Source organism: Diceros bicornis, chromosome 4, assembly GCF_020826845.1.
Source record: "Diceros bicornis minor isolate mBicDic1 chromosome 4, mDicBic1.mat.cur, whole genome shotgun sequence".
NCBI classification, from domain to species: domain Eukaryota; kingdom Metazoa; phylum Chordata; class Mammalia; order Perissodactyla; family Rhinocerotidae; genus Diceros; species Diceros bicornis.
In genome coordinates this window covers 12,516,143-12,527,080 of record NC_080743.1, presented here as the reverse complement: position 1 = coordinate 12,527,080, position 10,938 = coordinate 12,516,143, and positions in this window count along the sequence as shown.

Here is a 10,938-nt window from a genome sequence, read left to right as displayed (position 1 = left end):
CACCAATGTTTTTTAGTAGACTTTCGATATAAAACCTGAGTTTTAGTTTCCAGGCATTTGGCTTTCCTGGCTTGTGGTACGTACCTCTGGCTACTTTAGGAGTTGAGCTGCCTGCCTTCCAGCCTAATTTTGCCCGAGGTTCCTAGTTCCCCTATTAATCATCCTTGCCTCAGTTGTCACTTATCTCCTGATCTGATAGTCTTTATGAGGGGGTTATTCTATTCATCCATTAGTTCAAAATATTTACTGAGTACTAAAGTTTAGGAAGGCACTGTGCTGGAATTTGAGGATACAAAGATGTGTGAGACATAGTCCACATCCCTGAGCTTACAGTTGAGTAGGGACAAGAGCCAAGTAAAACAAAACGTTTTAGAGTGTTATGTGTATGTACATGCAGTCATGCGTCATTTAACAACAAGGATACATTCTCAGAAATGTGTCATTAGGAGAATTCACCACTGTGCAAACGTCTCGAGTGTAGTACTTACACTAAACCTAGATGGTGTAGCTTACTGCACACCTAAGCTAGATGGCACTAATCTTATGGAGCCACCATTATATATGCGGTCCATTGTTGACCAAAATGTCGTTATGCAGCGCATGACGGTGTGCGCGCGCACACACACACACACATATGTATGTATAAAGAGATCTGTTTTAAGGAATTTTCTTATGCTGTTATAGGGGCTGACAAGCCTAAATCTATTGAGCAGGCCAGCAGGCTTTCCATATTGCAGAATTAAGGCAGAAGTCTTTCTCTGGGAAACCTCAGTTTTTGTTCGTAAGACTTCAACTGATTGAATGAGGCCTACCTACATTACTGAGGATCATCTACTTAAAGTCAACTGGTGAGTCTTTGTAAACACATAAAACATGATGATGTTGTATTGACACAGAATACTGACCATCACAAAGGGGTGACATGGGGAGACAGATGAGGGGCACTTAGTGTAGTTTGGGATTTCCAATTATACATTTAATATTTTTGATGCATTTGTTAACTCCCTTTATCCATAGTAGCTTTATTTATTTATTTATTTATTTATTTATTTATTTATTTTTGTGAGAAAGATCAGCCCTGAGCTAACATCCATGCTAATCCAGAGGAAGACCGGCTCTGAGCTAACGTCTATTGCCAATCCTCCTCCTTTATTTTTTCCCCAAAGCCCCAGGAGACAGTTGTATGTCATAGTTGCACGTCCTTCTAGTTGCTGTATGTGGGACTCGGCCTCAGCATGGCCGGAGAAGCGGTGCATCGGTGCGCACCCGGGATCCAAACCGGGCCGCCAGTAGCGGAGCGCGGGCACTTAACTGCTAAGCCACGGGGCTGGCCCTATCCATAGTAGTTTTGGCCGTAGAAGTACAAAATAACTTGGATGCTTCTGAAAGGGGGGGGAAAATCTAGTAGCATTTTATAATGTCCTTACCTCAGCTTTATTGAGGCAAGAAATCCTCTGTGTGCCAAGGGACTTCCACAATTCAAAGTATAAAGAGCTTTTTTCTGCAGCAGATAACTCTCAAGAACGGCAAAACCTATGAGGTCACTTTGACCTGGCTCTCAGCCTCCTCAGCTACGTCTCACAGACTGGAAAACACCTCAGCTCAACCCTTAATTCTATTTCCAACACTTAGCATTTGTTAGTACAATCATTTTTTTAAAAAATGTCATTTGAAAATTGTCATACGACAATTTTACTAATCCACAGGGCTGTAGGGATAGCTCATATTGTGGGAACTTCCTACATCCAAGGAGAGAGCCTAGAAATCTTACATGGGAGGAATCTAGATTCTCTGGTCTGTGTCGGTAAGTGTGGGGACTGATGGGGACAATCCATGTATGTTCTTTACAAGTGAGTCTAAATCCCAAACCGTCACATGATACAGATGCTCATTAAGCGTGTGTTAAACGTGGCCAGGGATTAGCAGTCTCCGACTGTCCTTTCCCAGCATGGTGTAAAAATACCCACAGAGACTGAAATAGTACTAGAGACTAAAGATAAATGGAAGCCCTCTGCCAAAATCCACTGGGAATTGATGCTAACTCCAGTGTCAATCATTGGATTCATCAACGCAAATTAGCTGCAGAGTAAGTAGGATAAAAGCCCCAACTCAGCCACTGCCTCTAACTCAGGACACAGGAGCTGCACTGCCTGGAAATCAAGACCCTTATTGCCCAGCCACCATCTGAGCTAGCTGGAGTTGGTCGATGCCCACCCCTCAGTGTCCCTCAGCTCCTCGCTTTCACCTGCAGTTTAGAGACGACAGGTGTCAATTTTTGTCACAACTGCAGCCTCAGGAGGGAGAGGGACTCTGCACCCCTGGATGTACAGTCACCACAAAGAAACCTTGCAGGGCCGGCCCAGTGGTGCAGGCAGTTAAGTGCGCGCGCTCTGCTGCAGCGGCCCGCGGTTAGCAGTTTAGGATCCCGGGCGCGCACCGACGCACCGCTTGTCAGGCCATGCTGTGGCGGCGTCCCATATAAAGTGGAGGAAGATGGGCACGAATGTTAGCCCAGGACCAGTCTTCCTCAGCAAAAAAAGAGGAGGATTGGCAGATGTTAGCACAGGGCTGATCTCCTCCCCCCCCCCCCAAAAAAATGAAATCTTGCAAAAGGGTGGAGAGTGGAGCATCCCTGGATTGTAGCAAATGCTGGGCAGCGTACAACGCTCGTACAAAGAGCATCTGTCTGACGCCAGCAAAGCCAGCTGATCTAAGAATTGGAGCCGAAGATGCTCATGCCTAAGTCCAGCAGCTGATGGAACTGACACAAGGTCCTTATGAGGCCACCTCACTCCAGGTATAGATCTGAAAGAACTGAGCTCCTTATGCGCAGGGAGGAGGCCCAAGCGCATATGAATCCCCCTGGTAGCGTTGTTAAGAGCAAGGGTAATGGAGGCAGAAGAGCTGGCTTTGAATCCTGGCTCTACTACTGACTGGCTGTGGAGGCCAGGGCTGATTACCTAGTCATTCCGGGTTTCAATTTCCTCACATTTAACGTGGGAGTGATATCTGCCTCAGAGTTTGTAAGGACTAAGCAAGATAATGTCTGTGAAGTTCTTAGTGCTCTGTGTTGCACAAGGAAGTGTTAAATAATTAATCTTTCCTTTTTCTTAGCTGTAAAGAAAGAATAAGTTAAGATAAATAGGAGGAATGAAAAGGGAGCATCCTGAAATATGCAAAAAATAAAAGGAACCCAAATGCAGATTCCCATAGAGGGTACAAATTAGCCTAACTGACACTACGGAAAACTTCATGGGTCATATGAGGAAATTTGATCACTCTCCAAAATGTAGAGAAAAGCGATGAGAAAAAAATAAGACAGAGCAAACAAAACAGAAATGAAAATGCAACCTTTGAATTATAGGTGTGCCCCCCCAAAACAAAAATATGAAAGAAGTAATAATTAAAGAAAATGTTCCTGAACTGACTAAAAGAGCTCTTTATTTACTGATAATTTTTATTATGTCAATGCAAAATTAATGAAAACCACTAGAAATAAGACATATCCTTTACATTTTTACATAATTAGGTATTGGAAGGGAGCACATAGAAGAATTGCTACTTACAGTATGTTGTTCATAAGCTGAGAGTGCAAGAGAACAAATGGAAAAGCTATTAAAGAGTTCAGAAAGGTAGCTGATTGCATAATAAATATAAAAATATTAATATAAACCAGTTGATCAGTTAGAAAATATGATGGAAAAAGCTTTCATTCACAATAGAAGTACTACTATTACTATTTAAAATGCAGTGAAATAAAAGTGACCAAATCTACAAGAAATGTACAAGATCCTTAAAAAGAAAACTATGAAACTCTCCAGGGGGACATAAATGAACACTCAGAGAAAGAATTCTTGGATAGACTCACGTAAAGATTTTCCCATCAAACTCTAGAAATTCAAAGTAATTCATACCAAAATCTCAGTAGGACTTTTTAGGAACTTTAAAAAATGTTTCTAAAGTTTTTTGTGGAAAAAAGGGCAAATAGCCAGAAAAATTCAGAAACAAAAATGAGTTGGAACGAGTCCCGGCAGATATGAAAATTTTTCCCAAGTTAGAGTTATTGAAGTGGAGTCCTATTAGTTCAAAAGTAACTAGATCAGTGGGACAAAATAGAGTTTAGAAATGCTTCTCACTTTGTAGGTGATAAAAATGGCTTTTCAGTGGGGAAAAAGTTATTCAGTAAGAGAACTGGCTACCCATTTGGGAAACAAAAATAAAACTAGAATCTGACTTCACATATAACTACAAAAGACTTTTAGATGGTTCAAAAATTTAAATATAATAAAATTACATAAAACAAGATGGTAGAATATTTTTTATAATCTTGAGAGGTGAAAAGCCTTTTATACCATTAGTCAAAAGCCCAAAGTATAAAAGAAATAGCAAAGCAGGAAAAGTAGAAAAAGATCTCCAACAATAGAGATTAATAATCTCAAAAAAAAAAAATACTTCAAATTAATTAGTAAATGATGAACACCCAGAAGAAAAATAGACATGAGTAGATAATCTAAACAATAATAGATACATATAGCCAGCAAACTTATGGGAAGAGTTGTTCAACCTCGTTAGAAATACAAGAAATGGACACTCATGCACTACTGATGGGAGTATAAAACGGTTTCTGATCTGGAGGCAGATAAGCATTGTCTGTAGTTTAAAATGTGGATCCCCTTTGATCTATTATCTTGTCTGAGATAGACATATCTGTAAATACATGTCAAGATTGTTTTCATTGCAGCATTGCTTATCATAGTAAAGTTGGAAACAACCTAACTGTCCATCAGTTGAGTGATTAAAAAGCTACTTCATTCATATAGTTTAATCCAATGTAGCTATTATAATGGTCATGTAGATCTATAGTTACCAACATGTGAAGATTTTCAAGGCATAGTATTAAGAATAATAGTTTAAAAAGCAGATACAGAATATGTATAATATAATTCCACTTCTATAAAACTGTCTGTGTTTACTTCTGCATTTCAAGAGATATCTGGTAGATATTTATCAAAATGTTTTGTCTTAGTGGTGGAATTAGTTGTATTTTCCCAACATTTTCAAATATTTTTTAACAAAAATTTATTTATTTTTTTTTTTGTGAGGAAGATCAGCCCTGAGCTAACATCCGTGCTAATCCTCCTCTTTTTGCTGAGGAAGACTGGCTCTGAGCTAACATCCATTGCCTAATACTCCTCCTTTTTTTTTCACCCAACGCCCCCCAGTAGATAGTTGTATGTCATAGTTGCACATCCTTCTAGTTGCTGTGTGTGGGACAGGGCCTCAGCATGGCTGGAGAAGCCGTGCGTCAGTGCGCGCCGGGATCCGAACCCGGGCCGCCAGTAGCGGAGCACATGCACTTAACCGCCAAGCCACGGGGCCGGCCCCCAAAAAGTTATTTCTGACGAATCAGCAGCTAAATTCTATTTAAGAGAAATGCTGTCTTAAATAATAAATACTAGGATCTAAAGAGTTTAATATCAAAAAGCAAAATAATTGACATTAAATTTCAGAAGACATACATATCTTTGAATCTTCTGTAGTTTTATGTCTGCACATTCAGAAGTAGTTCTTACCTGTGCTGATAATTTATGATTTTTTCTTTTTTTTAATATCTTTTTTTTTTCTTTTTTGGTGAGGAAGATCAGCCCTGAGCTAACATCCATGCCAATCCTCCTCTTTTTGCTGAGGAAGACTGGCCCTGGGCTAACATCTATTGCCAATTCTCCCCCTTTTTTTCCCTTTTTCTCCCCAAGGCCGCAGTAGATAGTTGTATGTCACAGTTGCACATCCTTCTAGTTGCTGTCAGCACGGCCGGACAAGCGGTGTGTCGGTGCGCACCCAGGATCGGAACCCAAGCTGCCAGTAGCGGAGCACACGCACTTAACCGCTAAGCTACTGGCCGGCCCCTATGATTTTTTCTTAGGACATGCTCTGTAAAAAAATTGAAGTGTATTTGTATTAAACTTGAACTAAGTGGATCATAACGATTTATTTATTTTTTTCTTGTTTTTGAAATAATAAATTGTCCTTAGAAAATATTCCATTTTGTTTTGAAAAGATAATGTCATCTTTAGGTGATGCAGACTACCTGATCTTGGGAAAACTTTGTGTTTACAATTCTCGTAATGAACTCTCAGATTTAACTCACGGTTGATAAAAAACCCAAGATGAACTGGGGCTTATCAACTTGTTTTGGATGTTTATTTTGATTGCAGCATCACTTTTGAAATCCAATTGTAAGCATCACTTCTAATCAAAGCACTTTTCGTAGGTGTGACAAATGCATTTTAACAAAATTGTACCCATGTATTATTTGGTGCAATATTATTTTGCTTAGGAATTAACAGTGTAATTCTACTTCACAGTTTATCCATGTAATTTTAATTTTTACATGTCTTGCAGTTTCTTTCATCCCAGAGTAGTTTTAAGTTTATTAGCTTGTTATTAGTTTTTTTTATAGACCTATCGCTATAGCTTCTAAGTGCTTCTCAGATTATGTTCCCTTTTATGTCTATCAAACTACATTTCCACACAAATGAAAACTCGTAAGTTGCTGGAATTCTCTGCCTCTTTATTGTCAGCCTGCTGGTTAATCAAATGAGGAACACTGTTTTCCAGAGTTTTGTTTCACCCAATGGTAGGCAATTTATCTGGACTTTTTTTCCACAGTGAAGAAAATACTAACCATATTCACACTTACAAATTTATTTGCATCCTTTTATCTTTATTTTCTGTTTCAGTGGAAGTGATGACCCCCCCTAACTTATTAAGCATAATTTCTCTGAATCCCATTGCTTTGGCCTCTTCATGAACTTTGCTCTATCAGGTAACCCCTGAATCTTGCAGCCTCCTCTTCTCCCTAAAAATAAAAACACTTCAATTTCTTCCCATCCTGACTTTCAGAACATCATTCCCCTGATGCCCCCGGTCCTTCTCAGTTTCCTTTGCAAACCTGTCTTCTTTTCGAATCTGAAATGTGGGAGTGCTTTACTTTCTGACTTTGTTCTCTATACATCCCCTGTGACAGGCACTGGAACCCAGGCATCAGTTTCACCTTTGTGCTCTCAAACCTCTATCTCCAACCTGCTCTAGGGACCACATGTGGACCACCCGCTGGACAGCATTTGGATATTCCAGAAACTTCTCGAAATCAAGATGTCCAGAATTGAATTCTTCCCAATCACAAGCCTGTTCCTCTTGTATTTCCTCTCCCAGTGAATGAAGACAACTTGTACCTGGTTACCCAGGCCCGGCGGTCACTCTCAGTTCTTCCCTCTGGTGTGTCTGCAGTCCTGCATCCACTTGGCCACTAGGCTGCACGGTGTCATTGTCTTTGTACCTACAGAACCTGCCTCACTGGTCTGAACCCTCATTGCTTCCTGCTTGGCTTTCTGTCATGGCCTTCTCGCTGGCTGCTCGGCCTTTGTTCTCGCCCTACTTTAGCTCCATTGGCCACACACTGCCAGAGTGATCTTTGTAAAATGGCTGATTAAGATCCCTTAATGTGTTTTAGGAAAAAAAGCATAAACTCCTTAGCTTTGCACACAGGCCCGGTCTCTTTAGCCTCGCCTTTCACTACACCCCACTCCTACCAGCCTGCTTGTTCTTTCTTAAATACATCATACTCTTTTATAGCTGTGTTCTGACATGCTTTTCTTCATTTTGCCACCTACCTAAATCTTATTCATCCTTCAAAACTCAACTAACATGACTATTCCGATCACCTCCTTTCACCCTGTTGAAGGAGGAATCCCCCGCCCTAAATAGTGTGAGATGCCAAACACACAACACCCAACACCAGTCAGATGAGACTGGCAAGAGTTATTAGTCTTATACTCACAGCCGGGGTAGAGGGCACTGAATGCCATGAAAGGCCATGCGGGGGGTTGCACTTAGGAGCAGAATGAACCAGAAGGGGCTGTGGGTGGCAGGCTTTGTAGTAACAAGAGGGTAGGATACTTCCTGGTTCCCACCAGGAGATGTGATTGGTTTGTTTGAAGTTTCACAGGCTGGCAGAGAGGTAAGACTCATTAAGTTGAGGACAGGATGGGTTGTAGCCAGTCCAGCTAATACAGGAATTAGCTGGGGGGATCCTTTCCCGCCAGGTGGGGGCATATCTGGCAAGAGCGGGGGGACTCACAACAAAGCCTTTAGGGCTCTGTGAGGCTCAAAGATGTCAAAGCAGCACATGGAATTTCAGGCCTTACAATATGATAACCTCCTGGAGAAAATCTTCCTTGACCACTGCTGGTCAGAGTTAGGCACCTTTCCTCTCTGCTCCTTGAGCAAATCTGAACACTTGCCACCCTGTCTAGGGTGTTAAGTTATTTTTGGAAGAAGATGGGTGTACACGCACACACACCACAACATAAATACAAATAAGCACACCTTACACTATTGCAATTTACTGTTTATTTGCCTGCTTCTCTGACTAGAGTGGTGAAAATTTCCTGAGTGCAGGGACTCTATCTTTCATTTCCTAAACCCATCTCTGCCTCACACAAAGAAGGAACTAGCAAATGTCTATCGAATAAATTAATAAACATTTATTACGCACGGATCTGTGGAATGTACCTTAACTTCTGCATGAAAATGTATGCACAATGCATTTTAAAAGTAAAAATTCAGAGCACTATGATTTTACCAAGGAATGAGGTGGGTCCTAGCACTGTGCCCATTTTTCCCAGGGGAGAGTCAGAGGCGGACAGGGGACTGGCGTGCACAGAAGAGCGGCGCTCGGTTCTTGGAGCCACAGGACCAGCGACAGGAGACTTGGTCTAGACTGCCCTGGGTCCCCCAGAAATACTTGGGGAAGATTTCTCAGGGACCTGGAGGCCCTGAACCAGACACTGGACTCACTTAAATAATAGAATCTGTGTTATTACTATCACTGCGGCCTCATTTGTCTCACGTCCAGCCCCCAGGTGGCCAGCCCTGGGAAAATTTAACACACTTTTCTAAAGTGATTAGGGAGGGGAGAAATCAGCTTCCAGAGCAGAAATAAAGTCCTTTTCCCTTATTTTAATTATTCCTGCTCTTTGACTTCATTTAGTCCCTCCATTCATTTGATCCCTCGTTGTTCCTCAGTCCACCAGCCTCACTCAGCCTTCATCTTCCACCAAGCCTAGGTGGTCACCAGAATTTATCCTTCAGCTACCTTGAACCACCATCCTACAAAAGTCACTCAATGAAACCGAACCCTGGATCACACCCGTAATCAACCTCCGATTTCCAGCCTCATTTTCACCACTTCACTTCATCCAGCCAACCTCAAGCCAATCAAATGGAGCATGTGCTGCCGAGCCTTCTCTGATTTGCCCTTCAAACCCAGAACTTTCCTGCCTCTAGTCCTGTCCATGCTCTTTATTGCCCATTCATTACACTGTCTCCAGATACATTTGGAAATTAACCATTTGATTAATTGTAAGATGACCTGTATCTATCCCTGTGTGCAGTATTTAGAAGAGGAGCAAGGCATTTCTCCCTCTGGGAGGTAGGTGGAATGTGGGAGCAGGTATTCATCAGACGTCACTCAAACCATTAGTGAGAGCAAATTGCTATGAACTGCACGAAGGAAAGAAGATGGATGGCTGGAGCTTAGTACGATGAGCAGTTGCTAATCAGGAGGAGTGGAGATTCTCATCTTTCAATTTAACTTTTTTGCACTAGAATTTAAGCTTCTTGAGGTGAGCCCTAAGAGCCAGCACAGAGCTAGTAGAGGGCAGGCACTCAAAGTTTCAGGCGTGAAGGGTTATAATGGTGGTTAGTTTTCCCACCTGTAAAATTTTCTATTTCAAGTTTCATATACACACATTTTTATGTATTTACATTTTTTTTGAGGAAGATTGGCCCTGAGCTGTCAATTTTCCTCTTTTTTCTTCCCTTTTTCTCCCCAAAGCCCCAGCAGATAGTTGTATGTCACAGTTGTACATTCTTCTGGTTGCTCTATGTGGGACGCCGCCCCAGCGTGGCCTGATAAACAGCGTACAGGTCTGCGCCCAGGATCTGAAGCGGTGAACCTTAGGCTGCCAAAGCAGAGCGCATGAACTTAACTGCTACGCCGCCAGGCCAGCCCCTGTATTTACATTTTTTATATATATACAGTTTTACATATAATACTTTTTAAATATACATTATATACACACACACATATATATAATGTATATTATGTATGTATATTTAATTTGAAGTTTAAATTGTATCACAGAAGAACACACAGAGCTATATAAACATGTTTGTACATTACCTGTAAATGGGAAATTTGATATTTGGATCAAGTATGAAAAGTTGGCTTTATGTGCTGTCAAAACTCAGCTCTGGGTACCTGCCATCTTGCTTCCAGGAAAACCTCACTTTGGATGGTTAAGAGAAAAAACTGGAATTCTTAAAAAAATAAAAGTAAAACCAATCCATTTAAACATTTATTTTCCTTTTTTATTTTGTTTGGATGAAACAAGCATCTAACCTTCTTAACCTTTTTTATTTTTTACCTTGAAAACTTGTAAAAGCCGAACTCTTAAACTTATATTCTAAATACAGAGAGTGCATAACTTGGTCAATATTAATTTTTAAAATGTCAATTCAAGTTAGTAGAAAAAAAGCAATTGATGTGCTTCAGTAATAACTTCCACTTTTTAAAAAATTTTTTTGTGTGTGTGTGTGAGGAAGATCAGCCCTGAGCTAACATCCATGCCAACCCTCCTCCTTTTTCTCCCCCCAAAGCCCCGGGAGACAGTTGTATGTCATAGTTACACATCCTTCTAGTTGCTGTATGTGGGACGTGGCCTCAGCATGGCCGGAGAAGCAGTGCGTCGGTGCGCACCCGGGATCCAAACCCAGGCCGCCAGTAGCGGAGTGCAAGCACTTAACCGCTAAGCCACAGGGCCGGCCCCAGTTCCACTTGTTTTTAACTTATTAAAGCTTGCAATTCTATTTAAT